Source organism: Ips typographus, linkage group LG12 (assembly GCF_016097725.1).
Source record: "Ips typographus isolate SLU linkage group LG12, UJ_Ityp_2.0, whole genome shotgun sequence".
Classification (NCBI taxonomy): domain Eukaryota; kingdom Metazoa; phylum Arthropoda; class Insecta; order Coleoptera; family Curculionidae; genus Ips; species Ips typographus.
This window is the reverse complement of record NC_138433.1, coordinates 5,774,486-5,789,165: the sequence shown is the minus strand read 5'-3', so window position 1 is coordinate 5,789,165 and position 14,680 is coordinate 5,774,486. Positions and strand designations below refer to the sequence as shown.

The following is a 14,680-nucleotide window of genomic DNA, read 5'->3' as shown; positions in this document are numbered from 1 at the left end:
TTTCTGTTTGTGGGCCCCTTCCTAGCCTGACAATCCCTGCAACCTCTAATGTATCCGCGGACATCTTTAATCATAGAGTCCCAGTAATATTTAGGGACTAATCTGCTTAGTGTCTTCGTGACGCCCATGTGTCCACTGGTGGGTGCATTATGAGCTTCCCATAGGATTTCTTCTCTTAAAGCCCTTGGAATTACGAGTGCGTATTCCAATCCATCTTTCGTAGGGGTAGTTTTGAACAAAATGTCGTTTTCTAGTCTATAATTTTTCGCTTTTCTGCGTGTCAGTGCGTTAATACTGATTTCTTCAGGGTTGCGTATTGCAAGTTTCAAGTCCTGTAAATTCTTGTCTTGATCCTGCAAGTACCCCATATTAACTGTTGAGATGGTGAACGTTGGTACCTCGTCTAAGTCTTCTATGACGTACTCATCTGCACTACTCACTGGGTTCCGCGACAGGCAGTCTGCATCCTGATGTTTACTCCCTTTCTTGTACACTACAGTGCTACAGCGTACCTCCTTGAGTGATCCTTAATATTATGAATCCAGCATAAAGCGTGGTGATCGGTTACTATTTTTACTGGGTGTCCATAAATTAAATGCCTTAAGTAGGTCATTCCCCAAACTGCTGCTAATAACTCTAATTCGCTGATTGAATAATTTTTTTCCGCTTTTGACAGTGACCTGCTTATATAGGCTATAGGGTGTTCTTGTCCGTCGTCGCTCTCCTGTAGTAGAATTGCCCCTATTCCTTCTGTGCAGGCGTCTGTATGCATTGTGCAGCCAATGTTAGGGTTGTAATGTTTCAGGACTGGTGCTGAAGTGAGTTTTTCTTTTAGTACTTGGAATGCTTCTTCTTGTTCCTTACCCCAGCAGAATTTGTTCTTTCTTGTTGCTTCATGCAAGGGCCGAGCTAATACTGCGTAATTTTTAATAAACTTTCTATAAAAATTACATAATCCCAAAAAGCTTTGTAATTCCTTTGTTTTCTTAGGGGTGGGAAATTGCTTAATTCCAGCTAACTTATCCTCTTCGGGGCTTATTCCTTCACTGCTTACAGAGAATCCTAGAATTCTTATCTTTTGCTGTAAATATTCGCACTTGCTTGGCTTAAGGGTTAAATGTGCTTCTCTCATTTTTTGAAATACTTTTTTAATTTTGTGATGTGGTCATCTAGGTTTTCTGAGTAGATTATAATGTCATCTAGGTATATTAGGATGTCTTTCCATTTCATGTCTTTGAATATCCTATCTGCTAATTGTTGGAAAGTTGCCGGTGCGTTGCACAGTCCGAAACTCAACACATTAAACTCGTATGACCCGTGTCCTTGTGCCGTAAATGCCGTGTATTGTTTTGACGACTCCTCGATTGGTATTTGCCAATACCCTGAAAACATATCCAAGGTGGTAAAGTACTTGGCATTTCCCAGATATGTAAGAATGTCGTCGATCTGCGGTATTGGGTAACAAGATTTTTTAGTCACTGGGTTTATCGTTCTTTTGTAGTCTACGCAGAATCTAGTGGAGCCATCTTTTTTCTTCACCAGTACAACTGGGCTTGCCCAGGGTGAATGGCACGGTCTTATTACGCCACACTCTAACATTTCTTGTATCTGTGCGTCAATGATTTCTCGCTCAGTTTGAGATACTCTGTAAGGGCGACATTTGACTGGTTTATTTTCCGTGACTTCTATTTTATGCTCTATGAGTTGTGTTTTTCCCATGTACTTAGGCGATTTACAAAAAATGTCCTCATATTCGGTTAGTAAATTTTCCAGCTTCTTTTTGAATTCTTTTTCTGTGATGTGATCTAATTTATGGTCGTCTAGTGTTACTACGTCCTCTTCAGTTTTGTACGTTGTATAGAGGTGGCTTATGTCTTCATTTGTAACTTCTAACCGTGCTATCGTTGTGCCTTTGAAAATTACTCTATTTGTGGGTCCTATGTTTGTCAGATTTACCGTGATTTTTCCTCCGGCCTGATCTAAGCTGCACAAGAGGTTATTGCGGACCAACCACCCTTCGTTTGGCACCATTAGTTTTTTGTCGTTTCCTGGGGGCTGAGGTTCAACTTTTACTGTTTTCTTTTCCCCTGGATTAAGGACGCAATCTTCAGACATTCTTATTTTTTCAGCCATGTTTTCTTCGTCTTTTACAAAGTACGGCAGGGCGTCCCATGAGCTCACTTTGCTCAGTTTATGGGGTTTTGGCCGCGGGTTCTTATCTTTAGAGACCCATAACGTTAAGTTTGTGTCTTTGAATTCTTCGTAGAGTGCATTTTTAATTTCTGTCCAGTCGGTTCTGTTATTTGCGGTAGTCGATCTCGGGATGGCTATGTTAGAGATACCGTTCCGTACTGTCCATTCTTTTAATTTAGTGCAGCAGTTTTTGAGTGTCTGGGCGGGCGTGCATTCGCCATTATTTCCTATTATTGCCATCTGTAAGACGTGCCTGTTTCCTTTTTGAAAGCTGGTCGTACTGCCTAAGCTTATTTTGCCTGTTTCTTTTTCCGCTAGGTAATTTCTAATGGCTTTTCCAACTCCTCTGTCTTTGCTTGGCGTTGTGGAGCACGTAAAGGCCCATGCAATGTTGCTCGGCAAGCTGAAAATTGATCCGGGCATTTCTCGGAAAACTTCTCTCCAGCTTCGTATGCTGCTTTCCTGTCTGGGCTCTAATTTAAGATTGTGGGTGCTTTTTATATTGGCAATTGGGTGCAGCTTGTGGGTGCTTTTCATATTCTGTCTTAGTGGTATAATCATGTTTTGTGCCAAGCTGAGCGTGTTCATTATTAAACATATGGAGGCCTTCATTTCCCTTAAAAATTCCATCCCTAATATCAAAGGTTGGGGTGGGCCTGTCAATACTGTCGCTTTCACTTTCAATTTTCTTACTTTGTCGCCCCTAAGTTCAAGAGATGCCCATGTCTCTCCTTGACTAGATATTCTTTGTCCTCCTGCTGTGAGTAGTAGGGTAGGGTGTTGGCCACGCTTGTACACCCCCTCTGTGAGGTGATGGCTTATTATGTTTAACTCTGCACCTGTGTCGATAATTACTGGTACATAGTAACCGTTCACCACCGCGTTGATGTGTAGAATTTTGCAGCACGTTGGGCCCTGAGTGGAGAGGGTGACAGGGCTTAGTTTTGCCACCCCCTGGCGTTTGGGTACTGCTGCCTGCTTCTGCAGACTGCAGCAAAGTGCCCTGGTTTCCCGCAGTAATAGCACGCGGGTTTATTGTCTCTAGTTCTTGAGGAGACGTAGCGCCTTTCTGGCGGGGGCGTGCGCCTTGTATCGTACGTCCTTCTGGATGGTGGCGGGGTTCTTTCTCGATAGGGGCGGTTTACTTCGTAGCTTGACTGTTGCCTGGGGGCTGAATTGTACTCGAATTGGCGCTGGGGTCTAAATGCTGGTGGTGGGGTGGTTTCTACAGGAGCGTTATCCATTGTAATGCACAGCATTTTCATTTCATCCAAGTTTCGAGGGGCCCGGTTGGGGAAATGCGTGAGCCAGTAGTATCTTGCTCTGGATTCGTCTCTTAGGCCGTTGTGAAAAATTTCTTGGAACTCGTCAAGGTCTACCACTTGCTTGTACTCTTCGTATAGAACCCTTAGGTCGTAAAAGTAGTTTTTTGTTGGTTCCAGGGACCCTTGTTTCCTTTCCCGCACTTTTGAGAGTAGCCGTGAATTGATGTCGCCGTCACTAAACTCGATTTTAAAGGCCTGGCAGATATGGTGCCAATTACTGTCGGGGTAAGTTTCTTTATATTCCCTGTACCATATGTTTGCAGCCCCCTGTAAGAAGGAGTGAAAGTACAGTATTTTTAAGGCATCATTCCGGTTGTTAGCCACCGCTGTTCGCTCGTAGGTAGCTATAAATACTGGTGCTGAGTCTGTACAGGGGTTGAAAGTTGGGGGGCTGATGAACCGGGGTAGTGCGGGTGTTTTTTCTCCTGTCTCTACAGTGGAGATTGTAACGTCTGCCATGGCGTTGGTGCCTATTATCACTTTCTTTCTGCTTTCTAATCTCTCTGATTGTGCTTGTGCTAGCGGGGGTGAGTTTTTCTCTCTTATTGTTACGTCGAGTTCGCTTTCTGTATCCTCGTTGTCCCCCTGTCCGCCTTCTTTCTTTTCAACTATTGCTTTTTCTTTCTGTCTCACTACAGTGAGGGTGATGTATTCAGGTAGGCCCTCTGGCTCCTGTCTTCGTGTATCCCCCACACTCGAGCTTCTATGTCTTGGTTCAAACGGGCTGTCTGGCTTTATTGACCTCAGGTTATACCCTTTATTCATTCCTTTTTCCTCTTGAGCCTTCAGTGGCTTGGATTACGAGGGTGTGTCTATCAATATGAGGATTAATAGACGGGGATTGAACGGAGCGCCTCCACCATGTCACGTTTAGGGGCGCGTAGTGAGGGATGGTAGAGAAACAACCTAGGTCACAGGCAAGCCTCGTTTATTATAAAACAATGTAAACTATACACTTAAGAGGGGTTATTCTTACCCCCAGAATAAAAGGGCCAACACGGCCGTAACTGTCGTAGAGCGCATGTGAGTTCGGGAGAGACGAGTGGGGGTTTTAGTCCTTCAGCTACACCGTAAAGGGGCACGCAAAGGTGTTCTTGTACGATGTGACCAAAAGACCAAGTGAACAACTGACAGGGTTAAGGGTTCTAACGGTCACTTCAAGTTGCGAGAGAACCCTTCTCTTATCAGCCTGGGATCCTAAGAGGGTAGCGAGCCGTCCCACCACTTCAAGTTAGAGACTGCTGCTCGCCGACCGACCTGGAGACCAGTGATTTTCGATGGCCAGCCTTGCTGAATAAATACTCGTCGATTGACCCAGATTCCTACTAGACTTGCTGACATACGCGATTATTCGGTGTATAGTACGATAGGTATGTAAATGTTGGAATCTGCGACAATATGATTGCTAACACGGCCAACCTGACACGTAATTCGCTCTCGAATTACCAAGTCCTGTAACAACAGAAAAACCAGCAGGATAGTACGACAACTATTTAATCGATACAAGGGATGCCTGGTGCAATAAATGTGACAGAACAAGTTAATTCACCAAATAATAACAAATACAAAAAAAAACGACAATAAATTCGAATAAATGTAAAGCGTTCTGCTTTCAAGACAATGAAAACGTACCAAGTGCAAAGCGTTCTGCTTTCAACACAATAAAACGGTACCAAGTGCAAAGCGTTATGCTTTCAACACAATAAAACAGTACCAAGTGCAAAGCGTTATGCTTTCAACACAATAAAACTGTACCAAGTGCAAAGCGTTATGCTTTCAAGACAATAAAACTGTACCAAGTGCAAAGCGTTATGCTTTCAACACAATAAAACGGTACCAAGTGCAAAGCGTTATGCTTTCAACACAATAAAACTGTACCAAGTGCAAAGCGTTATGCTTTCAACACAATAAAACGGTACCAAATGCAAAGCGTTATGCTTTCAACACAATAAAACTGTACCAAGTGCAAAGCGTTATGCTTTCAACACAATAAAACTGTACCAAGTGCAAAGCGTTATGCTTTCAACACAATAAAACTGTACCAAGTGCAAAGCGTTATGCTTTCAACACAAAAAACGGTACCAAGTGCAAAGCGTTATGTTTCAACACAATAAAACGGTACCAAGTGCAAAGCGTTATGCTTTCAACACAATAAAACGGTACCAATGTGCAAAGAGTTATGCTTTCAACACAATAAACCGGTACCAAGTGCAAAGCGTTATGCTTTCAACACAATAAAACGGTGCCAAGTGCAAAGCGTTATGCTTTCAACACAATAAAACGGTACCAAGTGCAAAGCGTTATGCTTTCAACACAATAAAACTGTACTGCCGCAAGCTAAAGTGCTTTTTATACTTTGAATACTATTTTCTATTCGAATCTTTCATTCGGAAGGATCTGTATGATTTCAAAAGGCCCTCGCCGTCCAATTTTGACAAGTGGCTGTTGCCCGATGGACGATAGACACAGTCACCTCATCGCAAATTGCTTATTGGGCCTCCTTTTTTTATCAAAAAGATTTTTGGCCAACTCTGCCTGTCGCTTCATACGATCGTATGCCAGATTTCTGTCATTTAATAAATGTGTCGGAAGTAGTTTTAACGCAAGCGACTCTGTTAACGACTTGATATCGGGACTATTACCTTCGACACCAGTCAACAAATAAACGGGCGAAAACCCAGTTGATTTTTGAACGCTTGTATTGAGTGAGGTTTACAGTTTATGAATTTTGTTCGGCCATTCTGACTTATTTTTGATTTCTGTCCTCAATAAATTAATGACTGTCCCGACATACCGTTCTACCTGACCGTTCCCTCGAGGGGCGCTTTTAGCAACTAAGTGTTGTTGGATACCCAATTTTAAGAGTACCCCCTTTACCATTTTATCTGTAAAATTAGTACCTCGATCACAAATTAATTTTTTGGTGATTTTAGTAATGCCTCTACCTTGTTTTTCCCCGGTCTAATACCGCGTTCGAAAATTTCCTAACCTAAATATCCTATTTGTTTTTCAAAAAAGTGACATTTGGCAATATTTAGAGAAAATCCCGCGGTTGTGACACAACTTAATACTCTATTTAATTTATCTAAACCTTCTGTTATTGACAAAGATGGAATTAAAATGTCGTCTAAATAGACCATAGCATCCTTATCTTTTAAATCCCCTAAAGCTTTGCAAATTGCCCGCTGGAAAACGGCCGGTGCATTTGAAAGACCAAAAGGCATTCGTAGATATTCGTAATGCCCATCGGGTGTAACAAACGCAGTTTTTTCTATGGAGGAGAAAACTCCGTGGTCCTGAAACCCCGACGCCATGTCTAGAGTAGTAAAATATTTATGCTTCCCTAAGCGGTCTAGCTGATCATCAATCCTAGGCAACGGAAACCGGTCTTTAATAGTAATTTTATTAAGTGCGCGAAAATCGCAACACATTCGCGTGCTACCAGCCTTCTTATGGACCAGAACTATAGGACTAGCATAAGGAGAAGTACTTTCACGAATAATTTTGTTTTCCAATAGGTCCTTGATAATCAACTTGACTTTTTCGCGTTCCGAATGAGCCATTCGATAGGGTCGGTGATTAATTATTTTATCTTCTTTCAATTTTATTTCCAGTTCTGCAGTTGTTATTGGTGAAACGAAGGTACCAGTCGTTATGTTTTGTTCGTACCCTTTAAGGAGACGCAATAAATCACTTAGCTCTTGACCTTTTAAGGGTGTGTTTACAGTGTCCGGTGATACAGAAATGAGATTTACTGCTTTAGACATTGGCAACAGGTCATTTTCTAGGAACACACGCGTTCCACTATTGTCAGCATGGATTTGAATCCCGTTGTGTTTTAGTAAATCGCGTCCCAAGATACAATGCGGTTTTATAACCGATTTGTCCACAACAAAAAATTCAATTTCAAAAGCGGTACCGTCTTTCTCGACAGTTAAAGTCGTTTTATTGTTTGCGAATACCGTGGCCCCTCCAATACCATTTAAAGTTAGAAAGGCGGCTTCTAAATGACAGTCTAGTTGTTTGACAATGGTTTCGGTAATCAAACTACATTCGGCTCCGGTGTCAATTAAGCAATTTACTGAGACATCTTGAATTTTGAACGTAGTACAAAAATCACTGTCTAGTTCAATTGAAAAACAATTTACCTGTCGCGAAGTGGAAGGGCGGTCTCGCTTTAATTGGTAACAGTCATTAATTTGATGTCCGAGTTTACGGCAAGTACAAGAAGGCCCTGTTTTGACTTTTATCAAAATTACGATTACTCAAATCATCAGAATGACCGATCTTTTGTCGTTTCGTACAATGGCGACTAATATGCCCAGGTTCGTTACACTTATAGCAAAGGTTCTGCCTAAATTTAGGTTCAATTTTAGAATTAAATGGGTTGCTTCGTTTGAGTTTACTGACATCGTTTAGCTTTGGTTTTTTTGTAATTTCCCAAAAGAGATATGAGTTCCCCAATACTGTCAAATTTACTATTAAAAGCGGCAGTTTTTACTTGGACGTCAGTAATATCCCCGATAACAATTTCACGAATGTGCTCATCAGACATGTCAAACAGTAAAGCTTTAATTAATGACATTTTTTTTCTGGCATACTCACAGTAAGAGTCCGCTTGGTCGCTGTTGTAGAGGCTAGCTTTTCGCAATTTGTCATTCAAGTCCATTTAAGATCAAAATTAGGAATTGACACAGGCGTGGACACGACACTTTTATTGTTTTGCTCTTGAAGAGATTTCACCGAATTTGCAAACAATTGCACAAATTCCTCCATGGTTTAAAGCACAGTATCACTTAATGTAGGTATCTGGAGGGTGTAGTTGTTCTATCCCACTTCTGATGTAAGAATTGAGGGAAGAATAAAAACAAATTTCCCCGTACTAAACCAATTTAATGATTCTTATTCCAATATACCACTCTCTCTGCTGGTGAATATCAGAATGCCCTCCACTTTTCTTAAATCCCTTAACTAAACACCCTAAGAGCACCCGTCTCACAAGTATCTTATTACATAGGCCTATCTCTTATCTGTTACAATAATAATTCCCAGGACACTTAAAATAACTACACCAATAAATATGTCGCCATCCAAGAGTGGTTGATAAAAGACGCCCTCAAGTATCACGAGCCCGTGTAAAGTTCTCACGATGGGCTCGCCACCTTGATATGATTGCTAACATGTATGTGTATTTATTGATTATTTTGGGGGAATAAATATTTACGCCAAAAAACACCGAACATGCGATAAGGTGGAATCACCGGGTATTCGAGTAGAGGTGTTCGGTGAATGCGGACAGAAAGTACTAGAGTGTTTTATTTAAATGTGAAATTATACAGTGGCGATGAGGAAAAAAACGTAAGTAGTAAAAAATTCTTTAAGGAGTTAGGTGTTTAATATAAACACTGTACAAACCCGAAACCAAACGGTAGGGTAGGGTTATATAACCTGAAAAAAAAAAGCTAAAGCAACATGGAAGCTAGGTGTTTGTGGTTACAAATACTGAAATCCTGAAAGAAAGGGATAAGTGAGAAGACAAACAAAAGTTAAAGGACTTAAGAGACATATTTATGAAATTTATTAAGTCGTAGTAAAATGACGGGGCTTCAATCGTTCAAAAATTTTGATTGTGATGGAGACGTTAGCTCAGTGGAGCAACGTTGGCAGAAATGGACTCGAGCCTACAGATATATTTACAAGCTGCAAGCATCACAGAACCTGTCTTGGTTCAAACGGGCTGTCTGGCTTTATTGACCTCAGGTTATACCCTTTATTCATTCCTTTTTCCTCTTGAGCCTTCAGTGGCTTGGATTACGAGGGTGTGTCTATCAATATGAGGATTAATAGACGGGGATTGAACGGAGCGCCTCCACCATGTCACGTTTAGGGGCGCGTAGTGAGGGATGGTAGAGAAACAACCTAGGTCACAGGCAAGCCTCGTTTATTATAAAACAATGTAAACTATACACTTAAGAGGGGTTATTCTTACCCCCAGAATAAAAGGGCCAACACGGCCGTAACTGTCGTAGAGCGCATGTGAGTTCGGGAGAGACGAGTGGGGGTTTTAGTCCTTCAGCTACACCGTAAAGGGGCACGCAAAGGTGTTCTTGTACGATGTGACCAAAAGACCAAGTGAACAACTGACAGGGTTAAGGGTTCTAACGGTCACTTCAAGTTGCGAGAGAACCCTTCTCTTATCAGCCTGGGATCCTAAGAGGGTAGCGAGCCGTCCCACCACTTCAAGTTAGAGACTGCTGCTCGCCGACCGACCTGGAGACCAGTGATTTTCGATGGCCAGCCTTGCTGAATAAATACTCGTCGATTGACCCAGATTCCTACTAGACTTGCTGACATACGCGATTATTCGGTGTATAGTACGATAGGTATGTAAATGTTGGAATCTGCGACAATATGATTGCTAACACGGCCAACCTGACACGTAATTCGCTCTCGAATTACCAAGTCCTGTAACAACAGAAAAACCAGCAGGATAGTACGACAACTATTTAATCGATACAAGGGATGCCTGGTGCAATAAATGTGACAGAACAAGTTAATTCACCAAATAATAACAAATACAAAAAAAAACGACAATAAATTCGAATAAATGTAAAGCGTTCTGCTTTCAAGACAATGAAAACGTACCAAGTGCAAAGCGTTCTGCTTTCAACACAATAAAACGGTACCAAGTGCAAAGCGTTATGCTTTCAACACAATAAAACAGTACCAAGTGCAAAGCGTTATGCTTTCAACACAATAAAACTGTACCAAGTGCAAAGCGTTATGCTTTCAAGACAATAAAACTGTACCAAGTGCAAAGCGTTATGCTTTCAACACAATAAAACGGTACCAAGTGCAAAGCGTTATGCTTTCAACACAATAAAACTGTACCAAGTGCAAAGCGTTATGCTTTCAACACAATAAAACGGTACCAAATGCAAAGCGTTATGCTTTCAACACAATAAAACTGTACCAAGTGCAAAGCGTTATGCTTTCAACACAATAAAACTGTACCAAGTGCAAAGCGTTATGCTTTCAACACAATAAAACTGTACCAAGTGCAAAGCGTTATGCTTTCAACACAAAAAACGGTACCAAGTGCAAAGCGTTATGTTTCAACACAATAAAACGGTACCAAGTGCAAAGCGTTATGCTTTCAACACAATAAAACGGTACCAATGTGCAAAGAGTTATGCTTTCAACACAATAAACCGGTACCAAGTGCAAAGCGTTATGCTTTCAACACAATAAAACGGTGCCAAGTGCAAAGCGTTATGCTTTCAACACAATAAAACGGTACCAAGTGCAAAGCGTTATGCTTTCAACACAATAAAACTGTACTGCCGCAAGCTAAAGTGCTTTTTATACTTTGAATACTATTTTCTATTCGAATCTTTCATTCGGAAGGATCTGTATGATTTCAAAAGGCCCTCGCCGTCCAATTTTGACAAGTGGCTGTTGCCCGATGGACGATAGACACAGTCACCTCATCGCAAATTGCTTATTGGGCCTCCTTTTTTTATCAAAAAGATTTTTGGCCAACTCTGCCTGTCGCTTCATACGATCGTATGCCAGATTTCTGTCATTTAATAAATGTGTCGGAAGTAGTTTTAACGCAAGCGACTCTGTTAACGACTTGATATCGGGACTATTACCTTCGACACCAGTCAACAAATAAACGGGCGAAAACCCAGTTGATTTTTGAACGCTTGTATTGAGTGAGGTTTACAGTTTATGAATTTTGTTCGGCCATTCTGACTTATTTTTGATTTCTGTCCTCAATAAATTAATGACTGTCCCGACATACCGTTCTACCTGACCGTTCCCTCGAGGGGCGCTTTTAGCAACTAAGTGTTGTTGGATACCCAATTTTAAGAGTACCCCCTTTACCATTTTATCTGTAAAATTAGTACCTCGATCACAAATTAATTTTTTGGTGATTTTAGTAATGCCTCTACCTTGTTTTTCCCCGGTCTAATACCGCGTTCGAAAATTTCCTAACCTAAATATCCTATTTGTTTTTCAAAAAAGTGACATTTGGCAATATTTAGAGAAAATCCCGCGGTTGTGACACAACTTAATACTCTATTTAATTTATCTAAACCTTCTGTTATTGACAAAGATGGAATTAAAATGTCGTCTAAATAGACCATAGCATCCTTATCTTTTAAATCCCCTAAAGCTTTGCAAATTGCCCGCTGGAAAACGGCCGGTGCATTTGAAAGACCAAAAGGCATTCGTAGATATTCGTAATGCCCATCGGGTGTAACAAACGCAGTTTTTTCTATGGAGGAGAAAACTCCGTGGTCCTGAAACCCCGACGCCATGTCTAGAGTAGTAAAATATTTATGCTTCCCTAAGCGGTCTAGCTGATCATCAATCCTAGGCAACGGAAACCGGTCTTTAATAGTAATTTTATTAAGTGCGCGAAAATCGCAACACATTCGCGTGCTACCAGCCTTCTTATGGACCAGAACTATAGGACTAGCATAAGGAGAAGTACTTTCACGAATAATTTTGTTTTCCAATAGGTCCTTGATAATCAACTTGACTTTTTCGCGTTCCGAATGAGCCATTCGATAGGGTCGGTGATTAATTATTTTATCTTCTTTCAATTTTATTTCCAGTTCTGCAGTTGTTATTGGTGAAACGAAGGTACCAGTCGTTATGTTTTGTTCGTACCCTTTAAGGAGACGCAATAAATCACTTAGCTCTTGACCTTTTAAGGGTGTGTTTACAGTGTCCGGTGATACAGAAATGAGATTTACTGCTTTAGACATTGGCAACAGGTCATTTTCTAGGAACACACGCGTTCCACTATTGTCAGCATGGATTTGAATCCCGTTGTGTTTTAGTAAATCGCGTCCCAAGATACAATGCGGTTTTATAACCGATTTGTCCACAACAAAAAATTCAATTTCAAAAGCGGTACCGTCTTTCTCGACAGTTAAAGTCGTTTTATTGTTTGCGAATACCGTGGCCCCTCCAATACCATTTAAAGTTAGAAAGGCGGCTTCTAAATGACAGTCTAGTTGTTTGACAATGGTTTCGGTAATCAAACTACATTCGGCTCCGGTGTCAATTAAGCAATTTACTGAGACATCTTGAATTTTGAACGTAGTACAAAAATCACTGTCTAGTTCAATTGAAAAACAATTTACCTGTCGCGAAGTGGAAGGGCGGTCTCGCTTTAATTGGTAACAGTCATTAATTTGATGTCCGAGTTTACGGCAAGTACAAGAAGGCCCTGTTTTGACTTTTATCAAAATTACGATTACTCAAATCATCAGAATGACCGATCTTTTGTCGTTTCGTACAATGGCGACTAATATGCCCAGGTTCGTTACACTTATAGCAAAGGTTCTGCCTAAATTTAGGTTCAATTTTAGAATTAAATGGGTTGCTTCGTTTGAGTTTACTGACATCGTTTAGCTTTGGTTTTTTTGTAATTTCCCAAAAGAGATATGAGTTCCCCAATACTGTCAAATTTACTATTAAAAGCGGCAGTTTTTACTTGGACGTCAGTAATATCCCCGATAACAATTTCACGAATGTGCTCATCAGACATGTCAAACAGTAAAGCTTTAATTAATGACATTTTTTTTCTGGCATACTCACAGTAAGAGTCCGCTTGGTCGCTGTTGTAGAGGCTAGCTTTTCGCAATTTGTCATTCAAGTCCATTTAAGATCAAAATTAGGAATTGACACAGGCGTGGACACGACACTTTTATTGTTTTGCTCTTGAAGAGATTTCACCGAATTTGCAAACAATTGCACAAATTCCTCCATGGTTTAAAGCACAGTATCACTTAATGTAGGTATCTGGAGGGTGTAGTTGTTCTATCCCACTTCTGATGTAAGAATTGAGGGAAGAATAAAAACAAATTTCCCCGTACTAAACCAATTTAATGATTCTTATTCCAATATACCACTCTCTCTGCTGGTGAATATCAGAATGCCCTCCACTTTTCTTAAATCCCTTAACTAAACACCCTAAGAGCACCCGTCTCACAAGTATCTTATTACATAGGCCTATCTCTTATCTGTTACAATAATAATTCCCAGGACACTTAAAATAACTACACCAATAAATATGTCGCCATCCAAGAGTGGTTGATAAAAGACGCCCTCAAGTATCACGAGCCCGTGTAAAGTTCTCACGATGGGCTCGCCACCTTGATATGATTGCTAACATGTATGTGTATTTATTGATTATTTTGGGGGAATAAATATTTACGCCAAAAAACACCGAACATGCGATAAGGTGGAATCACCGGGTATTCGAGTAGAGGTGTTCGGTGAATGCGGACAGAAAGTACTAGAGTGTTTTATTTAAATGTGAAATTATACAGTGGCGATGAGGAAAAAAACGTAAGTAGTAAAAAATTCTTTAAGGAGTTAGGTGTTTAATATAAACACTGTACAAACCCGAAACCAAACGGTAGGGTAGGGTTATATAACCTGAAAAAAAAAAGCTAAAGCAACATGGAAGCTAGGTGTTTGTGGTTACAAATACTGAAATCCTGAAAGAAAGGGATAAGTGAGAAGACAAACAAAAGTTAAAGGACTTAAGAGACATATTTATGAAATTTATTAAGTCGTAGTAAAATGACGGGGCTTCAATCGTTCAAAAATTTTGATTGTGATGGAGACGTTAGCTCAGTGGAGCAACGTTGGCAGAAATGGACTCGAGCCTACAGATATATTTACAAGCTGCAAGCATCACAGAACCTTTAACAAGAAGGAACCTTAATCAAGAAGGCCTGCAAGAAATTTTCTACAGCCTTTCTGGCGCAAATGCTGCTGAACCTGATGAGGAAGGGAACAACGTATATATCATTGCTTTGAGTAGGCTACATGATTGTCTTTTACCCAAGAAAAGCAAAATATATGAGCGTCACATTTTTCGATTAATTAAACAAGAACTTGGCGAAGAATTTGAAAAATTTCTTTTTAAACTGAGGAAGCAAGCAGCAAAATGTCAATTTTCTAATTTGGAAGAGCAACTTATAGACCAAATCGTAGAAAAACTTCTTCAGTCGAATTAAAGAAGAAAATATTAGCTGCTGGAGATTCAGGTACATTGAATCTCTGAAGCTAATGCACTTGAAACAGTCGATAGACAGCTGACTGAGCTTTCTAATAAATCCAATCCCAGCAGT

General features: G+C 40.5%; 2 long non-coding RNA genes across 2 annotated transcripts in view; one reads left to right on the top strand and one right to left on the bottom strand.

The window, feature by feature from the left end:
• The window catches only part of LOC145736397 (uncharacterized), a 99,128-nt gene extending 94,693 nt beyond the window's left edge, over window positions 1-4,435 (top strand). Inside the window, exon 2 of the long non-coding RNA XR_014179922.1 lies at window positions 4,301-4,435. This is a non-coding gene — a long non-coding RNA (uncharacterized LOC145736397). The remainder of the gene's footprint in view (window positions 1-4,300) is intronic.
• LOC145736595 (uncharacterized) overlaps window positions 1-14,680 on the bottom strand; it is a 259,716-nt gene that overhangs the window by 213,525 nt on the left and 31,511 nt on the right. The gene's annotated exons all lie outside the window — the stretch shown is intronic.